Here is a 10,216-nt window from a genome sequence, read left to right as displayed (position 1 = left end):
CTGGGTACTCTCCCCCAGCATCCTCAGCAGCCCTGCCTATGCTGTCACCTGTGCTGATGATCTCTAAGGTAAGAATAGAGGAAATTTTTTAAGGCAACACTTTCCCCCTAATTTCTGTATCTTAATAAAAGCACTGATAACTTTTAAGTCCTACCAAGCTGAACCTGTAAGACAAATGAGCTCCTGCCTTAGAAGGGCCAAGGTTGGGCAATGTGTGCCCAGGTGAGAGCCCATAGGTTGTTACCGAAGGGGGAGAGCTGGATGGCCCTGGCCTCTTAGCCTAGTGAAAAGTAGGACCTTCTCCTTCCAGATAATCAAAGTCTCAAAGGCCAGAAAAAGATGCTTGGGTAGTCTGTCAAGAAGCAGAAGGCTAGAAGGCCTTGCAGGGAACCCCAGACAGCCTTCAGGGTGACTGAGAGGGCTGGGCTCCTTCCTGCTTTCCTTGCTTTCACTCTGTCATCAAGAAAACCTGCCTGCAGATTGTAAGTGGGCCTGAGGCTGCCAGTCAGTCACTACGGGCTGTAGGCACTTTGACTGTGGTTCTTTCCTGAAGAAGCCACTTGCGCCAGTTCTTGCAGAGCAGTTCCCTCATTGTATTCAGCCCCTTGTTTCAGTCCTGGGACCATAGAGGGACCAGGGAGGGAGGCAAGGTCTCAGCCTGTGCCCCACAATGTGCTCTGAGAAGTCTCCTCTTTCTTTCGTTCTTCTTCTTTTTTTTTTTTTTTTTTTTTCCAGATGGAGGAGAAATCTCTTTTGTTACCTCCCTATGGACAGCCTCAAACTTCCAAATGAACAGACCCAGCATGGAGCCTTCAGGAAAGTGCACAAAATTCTGTCTAGTACCCAGAAGGAAGGGGGTTCCCACTGAGGGCAGGACCAATCTGCATGACCCTGTTCAGGAATGTTCTCCTCATAGTACAGCCTCAAGGTGTAGGCATTCTCTGTATGCATACAGTCCATGGCATCCTCTGCCAGGGGAGCCATCCAGCTGCACACCTGGAATGCAGCAGTGACCTGGGTGAGTGTGTGGTGCTGGACCTCATGACAAGTAGGGGAGAGGGAGATACAGAGACCACTGAGCACAGAACCCTGCCATAGGTTTCTTCTCTGAGACTTCCATCTGCTCTAGGATCTTCTTGCCCTGAGAAACTGCCCTGAGGTCAGATAGAAGCAAATGGCCACCACTCCCAGGGATGCCCCCTGTCACACTGTCAGCTCCCTAGAGGGGACTCAAGCAGTGGGGGCAGATTGTTTGGGCGGAAGCTCTGGAGATTTGGCCGGCTGGTTCATTCCATAAGCTCCTGTAATATGACACAAGTCAGGGGGAGATGCAACAGTGACATTACATTTTATTGTATTGTATTGTATTGTATTGTATTGTATTGTATTGTATTGTATTGTATTATATTGTATTGTATTGTATTGTATTGTATTGTATTGTATTGTATTGTATTGTATTGTATTGTATTGTGTTTGTATTGTATTATTTTATTTTATTTTACTACTTTTTGAGAAGAAGTCTCATTCTGTCACCTGGACTAGAGTGAATCAACATGATCTCAGCTCACTGCAATCTTCCCCTCCCGGGTTCAAGGAATTCTCCTGCCTCAGCCTCCAAGCAGCTGGGACTACAGCCATGCATCACCACGACCAGAAAATTTTTGCATTTTTAGTAGAGATAGAGTTTCACCATATTGGCCAGACTGGTCTCAAACTCCTGACCTCGTGATCTGCCCGTCTTGGCCTTCCAAAGTGTTGGGATTACAGGCATGAGCCACCATGCACGGCAGCCCTACCTTTTCTTTCATGGTATGACAAAGAGTTTTGTGAAGTTCAGACTGTGGTACTTGAGCAGCTCCAGTGAGGAATGGCTTAGGAAGCAAGGGCTGGTGGGCTTGGGGTTGAGCAATAGGCTGCAGGCCTACAAGGAGGAAGTGGGCACTGAGGAAGTGCCCTAGTTGTCTGTTCACAGACCCAGAAGAAGTGACATCCCAGGAGTCTTTGGGGAGCCAGCAGAGACTTACTGGATCCAGTAAAAGCTCCATGAGGATGCAGTGATGGGGCCCTTCTTGTCCTTGTCTGTAATTACAAAGAGGTAAATGAAGTCCACTTGCATCTTGCAGTTTCCAGGAAGTGGATTCCAGCTGTTCATGCTAGGCACTTTTAGGCACTGAAAGCACTTCAGGAATGGTCAAGTAAAAATAAGCTCTTCATCTCACTGAGGACCCTCTTCTTTACTCCCTTTGGGAGTTCCACCTTCCAATCATGGCTCTGGAGACACCATGGTCCCTCCTGGGTCCTGGCAAGATGTACTCAGGTGGCACACAGTCAGTGAGGCTCATCTCCAAGTCATTCTTTCACTTTCTACTGTTTAAGGGACTCGAGGCTTGTCGTCAGCACAAGGCCACCCAAGGTCAGTTGTCTCCACTTAAATTTGACCCTGGTTTGAGTGCCTCTAGGCCAGACCCCTCCAGGTGAGAAAACCTGGTCCTCAGACTCTGGTCTCCATGCACCCCTTCCCTCTTTTCAATCCTGGCCCCAATGTCTCTTCCACCTCTCAGGTCATTGGAGAAGATGTTCGAGAAGAACAAGCAGCTTCAGTCAGCCCTGCTGAAGGCAGCAGATGGGTCCAGGCTCTTAAGCTGCTCTTGGATGTGGTTCATGTGGAAGCAGGCCTTGAATAGTGTGTGTAGCTCTTTCAGGGAGAGGGATGTAGGATGTTACCAGGGACCTGTACCCTAAAACATCGCATATAGAACAGAAAATAGTTTGCAAGATGCTTTCATGGGTGATTTTAATTTTCAACTTTAGGTTTCCATTTTCAAATTCCATAATGAACACAGAGGTTTATAATTTCAACACACACACACTCACACAAACACACATGGGCAGAGATCCTTTCTTATGAAAAATTTTCTGCGAAATGCCTCTGAAGCACACAGTGGTCTTGAGGAGCCGACAAGTCTAACTGCTTTTTTTGCACTAGTGTCTTGGGTAGATGGAGCACTTACAGCTGCCTTTTTGGGCAGCCCTCATGCAGGGGTGTGCTGAAGACTCCCCAGGGCCTCCAACTTCAGGACCATCTTCCAGTGTGTGTTTCATTGAATGTTAATGGTGGCTGTTTTGGGAAAGAGGAAAGGTTCTGTGATCAACTATGGGCACCATTGAGCTACAAATCTTTTCCATAATTGCTCTTAGCAAGCAGGTAGACCCTGGGAACATGAGTGGCTTTTTCCCAGGGAACATGAGTACATGAGAGATTTTGCTTTACAACCAGGTGAATCTCACCACAGCAGTTGGTGCTGCACAGGGCAGATTTCCCCACTCAAATACTGTGAATCTTTTTAAGTTTTTTTTTTTTTTCCAAGACATCATTTAGCTTTATAGAGTTTGATTGGGGTGATATCAAGCCTGGCTTTGTACTGCCTGATATTTTAGAATCAAAACTCTGTTCTTTAACTTGTGGGCTGTGAAGTTATAAAGTGTTGGTGTGACAGGCTAGAGAAGGAAGCCTGTGGTCCAATCCTACATGCACATTCTTATCTGTGACACAAAGATCTCCGAGGAGTAGGGAAGTGCTGCCTGGCCCTTCTTTTGGGGTCCCTCCCCAAGACAGTCAACCCAACTTCCAAATCAGCATTCCCTCATACATAGCCCTGAGCCCCCTGCAGCTCCTTACTGTTTTGCAGCCCAGGGAAGTTGTTTGGCATGTTGCTGTCCAGGTGCAGTGAGACGCAGGCACAGTAACACATTTCTTCATGGACCATCAGCACCGGCTAAATCTCCTGCAACATCTCCTTAAGGGACACCTGCAGGGAGAAGGCCCCAACAACTCTGATGAGAAACCTCATGGCTGGAAGCAAGGACTTACCGTTTCCCCAGCCCAGAGCCCTGAAAATAATGCCAAGAATTCTCAATTTTCCACTTTTTGAATATTTAGTACTTTTTAGAATCCCAGGCCACCTCTATATTTGTCATGCCTACCTACACCTGTCTGTGTGTGTAGAACAGAGCCTGGTCACACTGACTATCCCTGCAGACCAAGAAAAATCCCTATACAGAGTAGGGGGAGATGGAAGAACTAAGGGAAACAAAATGGCAACTTTGCCTCATCCCTTGCCCAGTGCTGAGGTCCCCAGGGCAAACAGCTTTTGCCTTCAACTTCAAGTTAACAGCCTACAAAATATATTCATTTTTACTTCCCCCACTCTCTTACTAATGTTACAAATTATATCTCTATATATTGTGTGTATTTTCACAGACATTTAAGAATTTTATGCAGAATTATTACAATAGCAAATTTTATATCTTTGTATGTATTTATATTTAACAGAGAGCTTTATATTTTCATATGGTTTTATGATGCTGTCCACCATCATTTAATGTTTCAGCAGAATTGACTCTCATTTGCATTTTTTCCTAGGGTTATTCTAGTAGTAAGCAACCTTAGATTTTTTATTTTAAAGTTAGAAAGGCTTTATTTTTCTAATTTTTGAAGTACAGTTTTTTCCAGATCAATTATTCTTGGTTATTAGTACTTTTTGTTTCATCAATGCAATGTATAAGTTTCTCAGCATGCCCTCTTTTTCTCCCAAATAACATTTATGTCATTTTCTTCCTATGTTCTTTTTATAAGACTCTTTCTCTAATTATATTGGTCTACTTGATGATGTCCAGTAAGTCTCATATTTCACACTTACTTTTTCTATTTTTTTTCAAAAATTGATTTCCAGGCCTAAATATTGGTGAATAATATATGTTTAATTTTCTGATTCATTTTCTGCTCCATTGTTTGCTGTTGTCTCTGTAGTGAATTTGTAAATGCCAGTTATTGGATCCCTCAATGCCACAATTTCTGTTGAGTTTTTAGAAAAAGGTTTAATCTCTTTATTGATATCACATTTTATTCATTTATTATTTTTAAATGTTATTCAATTGTTTATTTTTGTTTTATCTTTGTTCACTGAGAGCTTTTAATTATTTTCAATTCATTATCAGGTATGCAAAAATCTTTATTTCTTAAGATTCAACTTCTGGATATTTATTCTGTTTCTTCCAGTGAAGTGTATTTTACACCTTCTCCATATGCCTTGTAATTTTTTATAAGATCTGGAAAATTATACAACATCCATCAAATCTAGCATTTAAAGCCTGGCATGACAGGGCACGGTAGCTCGTGCCTGTAATCCCAGCACTTTGGGAGGCCAAGATGGGCAGATTACTGGAGGCCAGGAGTTTGAGACCAGCCTGGCTAACATAGCAAAACCTGTCTCTACTGAAAATACAAAAAAATTAGCTGGCCATTGTGGTGTGCACCTCTCGTCCCAGCCACTCAGGAGACTGAGAAAAGAGAATCGCTTGAACATGGGAGACGGAGGTTGCAGTGAGCTGAGATTGCCTCACTGCACTCCAGCCTAGGGGACAAAGCAAAACTATTTCTCAAAAAAAAAAAAAAAACTGGCTTAGTAAAGGGTGATATTGACAGAAATCAAACAGGCTATGCATCTGCTTCACAGATGCATTCTCAGATATGTCTTCTCTGGATCTGTGTGTATTTCTCAGTTAAAGAGAAATTTTTCCATTGTTTTTAGATTGATTACCTATTTTATTCCCCAGCTGACTGTCTGTGGTATTGCAGTTTCTCTAGTGCTGCAATTTTCTTTCTTCTCATCAGACACAACTCTCATCTGTATGACTCCATCATGTCCTTCAGCATTCCATGTCAGGAAATAATCTATTCATTAGGCAACTTCTCAAAAGGACAAACATTTCAACACATACACTACAGCTTTAATTCTGTCCTGAGGAAGATGCTGGGAGTTAGGCTTTTTATGGTGAGCCCAATTACTATTGTGGGGAAGGAAAAAAAAATCTCTGGTGGATAGTCTGTAGCAAAATTCCTGCAGTGTGGAAAGAGAGGAAGCAATAGCCATGTACAAAGCAAGGTGAAAATAAATGAGCATGTAACACATGGGAGAGGTCCAAAGGTCATAGAGAAAGCCAGAGTTTAAATATGGTTTGGTCACCTCTGTTACAATGGAAATTGTTTTAAAAAAGTCTAATTTTATTTTTCTTGCTGTCACAGATAAACATGTTCTTGTCGCATGCTTACTACGCTCTTCAATCTTCTATGGCTTCTTTTCTCCCTCCCAGAATCTTCCAGTGCATTCTCACTGAAAACCAAAGTCCTCTCAGAATCTGTAAGAACCTACATGATCTGACTAGTTTTCATTAGTTTTGTTAATCTGGGGAAATCTGTGCGCATTTCTGGAGACCTCTACTTTATGCAATTTTTAAATAAATATGTGGTGTCTCAAGTCAAAAGTATGTGAAGGGAGTAGTGGAGGCATTGGGATTTGGTTTAGAAATTCCAAGAACAGTATTGCAAAGTACATGTGAGCAAGGCACTCAGAGACGTCGCGGCAAGCTGTCATTGCTTCTGAACTTCCTACTCACCGGTACACCAGGGGTTGGAAGAACCGCACTAGGCAAAGAACTTGCATCAGTGTCAGGACTGAAATACATTGATGTGGGTGATTTATCTTGAGAAGAGCAATTGTATGATGTCTATGATGAAGAGTATGACTGTCCCATTTTAGATGAAGACAGAGTAGTTGATGAGTTAGATAACCAAATGAGAGAAGGTGGAGTTATTTTTGATTATCACGGTTTTGATTTCTTCCTTAAACTCTGGATTCACATAATTTTTGTGCTGAGGACAGATACCAATGTATTGTACGAAAGACTTGAAACAAGAGGTTATAATGAGAAGACTCTAACAGACAATACTCAGTGTGAGATTATTCAAGTTCTTTATAAAGAAGCCACAACATCCCACAAGGAAGAAATCGTGCATCAGTTGCCCAGCAATATACGGGAAGAGCTAGAAAAAAATGTAGATCAGATTGGCTGGGTGCAGTGGTTCACGCCTGTAATCCTGACAGTTTGGGAGGCCAAGGTGGGTGGATCACGAGGTCAAGAGATCAAGACTATCCTGGCTAACACAATGTAACCCCATCTCTATTAAAAATACAAAAAAAAAAAAAAAAAAATTAGCCGGGGCGTGTTGGTGTGTGCCTGTATTCTTATCTTCTCAGGAGGCTGAGGCAGGAGAATGGCATGAACCTGGGATAGGCAGCTTGCAGTGAGCTGAGATAGCACCACTGCACTACAGCCTGGGCGACAGAGGGAGACTCCGACTCAAAATAAACAAAAATAAATAAATAAATATATACATACATACATAAATACATAAATAAATAAGAAAATAATATAGATCAGATCTAGAAATGGATTGAACAGTGGATCAAATATCATAACTCTTGACTTATAGGGCCAGCTACCTTACAATCATTCTTGTTGATATTACTCTTCTGACATCATAGAAATTGTTCAAGTATCAGTAACACTTTATTAAAATCATGTTGCAGGACTAGCAGGTGGATAGTATAGAGGTTTATGCCTGTGTATCTTTTTCTCCATGAGAAACCTAAACATCTGAAATATAATGAATATAGTATAATTAAGGATTGAGACAAAAACTGTAATTTTAAAACAAATTGCTAAGGAATAAATAAATCTGACAAAATGGGTGGATATGTTTTAAGTTTATTACAGAAAAAAATGTAGATGATCTCTTAAAATAAACTAAAGACTAAAGAGAAAGTATCAAAGTATTCCTTTTTTCTTTCTAGAAATTAGAAAATAAGGGAAGTGTTGTACTCTATAGAAAATTTAAAAGGTACAAAACAGCATGTTGAAAAGTTAGGTTTCCCTTCCAGAACACAATATCCACAGGCAATCCAGGATCCTTCACTTTAGGAAATAATGTTACTGGTTTCCAGTATATCTTTTAAGAGGTTTTATGCCTGCACAGTGTATATATATGGGTGTACAATTTTTTTAGAACATAATAGTATATTGCACACACTATTCTGTACCTCTCTTTTTTTACTTAATATATTTGGAGTTTATATCATATCAGTACAGAACTGCCCCCCCTTTTTTTTTTAGCTGAGATATACATATCATACAATCCAATTTACAATTTTGAAGTGTATAATCAGAACTGGATATGGTGGCTTATGCTTGTAATCCCAGCAGCTGGGGTGGCTGAGGTGGAGAATTGCTTGAGGCAGGAGTTCAAGAACAGCCTAGGAAACACAGTGAGACCTTAGACTATAAAAACAAACATAAATGAATTATACATTCCATTGGTTTTTAGCTTATTAACAAGGTTATGACTGTCACCACTGTGGGGGAAGCAGTGATGATAAAGGAAAATCCTATACCCTTTAGCAGTCACTCTCTATTCTTTCCTCCTCATCACTTTGCAGTTACTAGTCTGCTTTCTGTCTCTATGGATTTGCATATTCTGGATATTTCATATAAATGGGATTACACAATAAAAAAAGAAATTCCAGGAGTACCACAGAGAGAGATGGCACATGTTTCCTGCTTTATGATTTCTCATCTTATGAAGGTTTAAGACATAATTCTACAAAAAAATTTGATGGAAAATCTTTATGTGCAAAAGTATCTTGTTAAATATAAAAAATTATTTTATGGAGAATTCTTTTTCCTTATCAGGACCTAATCTTAAAAATTTAAATGCTATATGCCAAGAGTATCTACTATAGGGTGGCTTATTGTATGTACTCATTTTATGGATTCCTTACAAAAAGTTTTCCCATAGGGGAAATTAAAACATTGCTCTACATACATTGAATTTCCAATTATTACCTTATTTCTCACTTATTATTTTGTGATTCTGTCTTCTTTAACATGAAGATTATCATGACTGTGTTTTCACTTTCTGAATGTCATATGTCTGTAATTTGCCTGCAATGTTGGTTTCAGAAGTTCTACAACAGCGTGCTCAAGGCCTGGCATGGTGGCTCACACGTGTAATCCCAGCACTTTGGGAGGCAGAGGTGGGCAGATAATGAGGCCAGGAATTTGAGATCAGCCTGGCCAACATAGTGAAACCCCAATTCTACTAAAAGTACCAAAATTAGCCCGGTGTAGTGGCATGCACCTATAATCATAGTTACTCGAGAGGCTGAGGAACGAGAATCACTTGAAACTGGGAGGCGGAATTGGCAGTGAGCCAAGATCCTTCCACTGCACACCAGCCTGGGCAGCAGAGTGAGACTCTGCCTCAAAAAATAAATACATAAATAAAATAATACAACATCCTCAAATGTATATGTTACATATAAATTATAAAATTTATTAAAATATTTGTCTTGTATATTCCATCAACTTTAGGCACAATCTTATTATTAGCATTTTCTACCAGTTTCCTCAACTTTTACCTGAATAATAGCACAACTTATTCCCAATTTTATTTTATATATCAATTTATTATACTGTATGTAAAATATATATACTTATTGTATTTAGAAATGTAAGACTTTTCTTCTAAAGGCTAAATTACAGCCTTACTATTTTGTAAGAAAAGCAGCAATGGGCTGGGCATGGTGGCTTATACCTGTAATCCAAGCACTTTGGGAGGCCAAGCCAGGTGGATCACCTGAGGTCAGAAGTTTGAGACAAGCAGCCTGAACAACATGGAGAAACTCCATCTCTACTAAAAATACAAAATTAGCTGAGCATGGTGGCACATGTCTGTAGTTCCAGCTGCTCAGGTGGCTGAGGCAGGAGAATAGCTTGAACCTGGGAGGTGGAGGTTATGGTAAACCAAGATCATTGCCCTCCAGCCTGGGAAACAAGAGTAAAACTCCGTCTGAAAAAAAAAAGAAAAAGGGAAACAAAGCAGCAATATATCAAAGTATCAGTAGCATAATTTAAAAGTTTCTCTAGTATTACTTAAAAGTTTATTTTTTAAAACTTTCTCATCAAAGTTCTTTATGAATAATTATAATGTGTTTTCTTTGAAATGTTATTGCCCTAACTGTATCAAACATTTCAAAATTCATGTTTTTCATGGATGCACAGTTAGAGTTGAAAATTGTAGTTATCTAGAATTTTATCTCGTTTATTGAGGATTTTATGGGTTAAAGTTGCTCTTCATTAAGTTTTATATTTTATATTTCTGTATTTTTCAGAGAAGGCTGTTTCACATAAGTTGTGTTTCTAGTTTCTACCTATTTATTACAGTTTTGATTTGCAGTATTCAAATCAGAATTTGGGGGGTTAATGTTAATTTTAACTTTGTTTGCAATTTTGTATCTGTTTGTTTCATTTTTTAGGG

At 40.1% G+C, this 10,216-nt stretch overlaps 1 pseudogene; it reads left to right on the top strand.

The window, feature by feature from the left end:
* Positions 1-958: 958 nt before the first annotated feature.
* Positions 959-7,326, top strand: LOC129025754 (adenylate kinase isoenzyme 6-like; annotated as a pseudogene).
* The last annotated feature ends 2,890 nt before the right edge of the window (positions 7,327-10,216 follow it).

The sequence above is a fragment of the Pongo pygmaeus genome, chromosome Y, assembly GCF_028885625.2.
Source record: "Pongo pygmaeus isolate AG05252 chromosome Y, NHGRI_mPonPyg2-v2.0_pri, whole genome shotgun sequence".
In the NCBI taxonomy this organism is placed as follows: Eukaryota; Metazoa; Chordata; class Mammalia; order Primates; family Hominidae; genus Pongo; species Pongo pygmaeus.
This window is presented reverse-complemented; position numbering and strand designations above follow the sequence as displayed.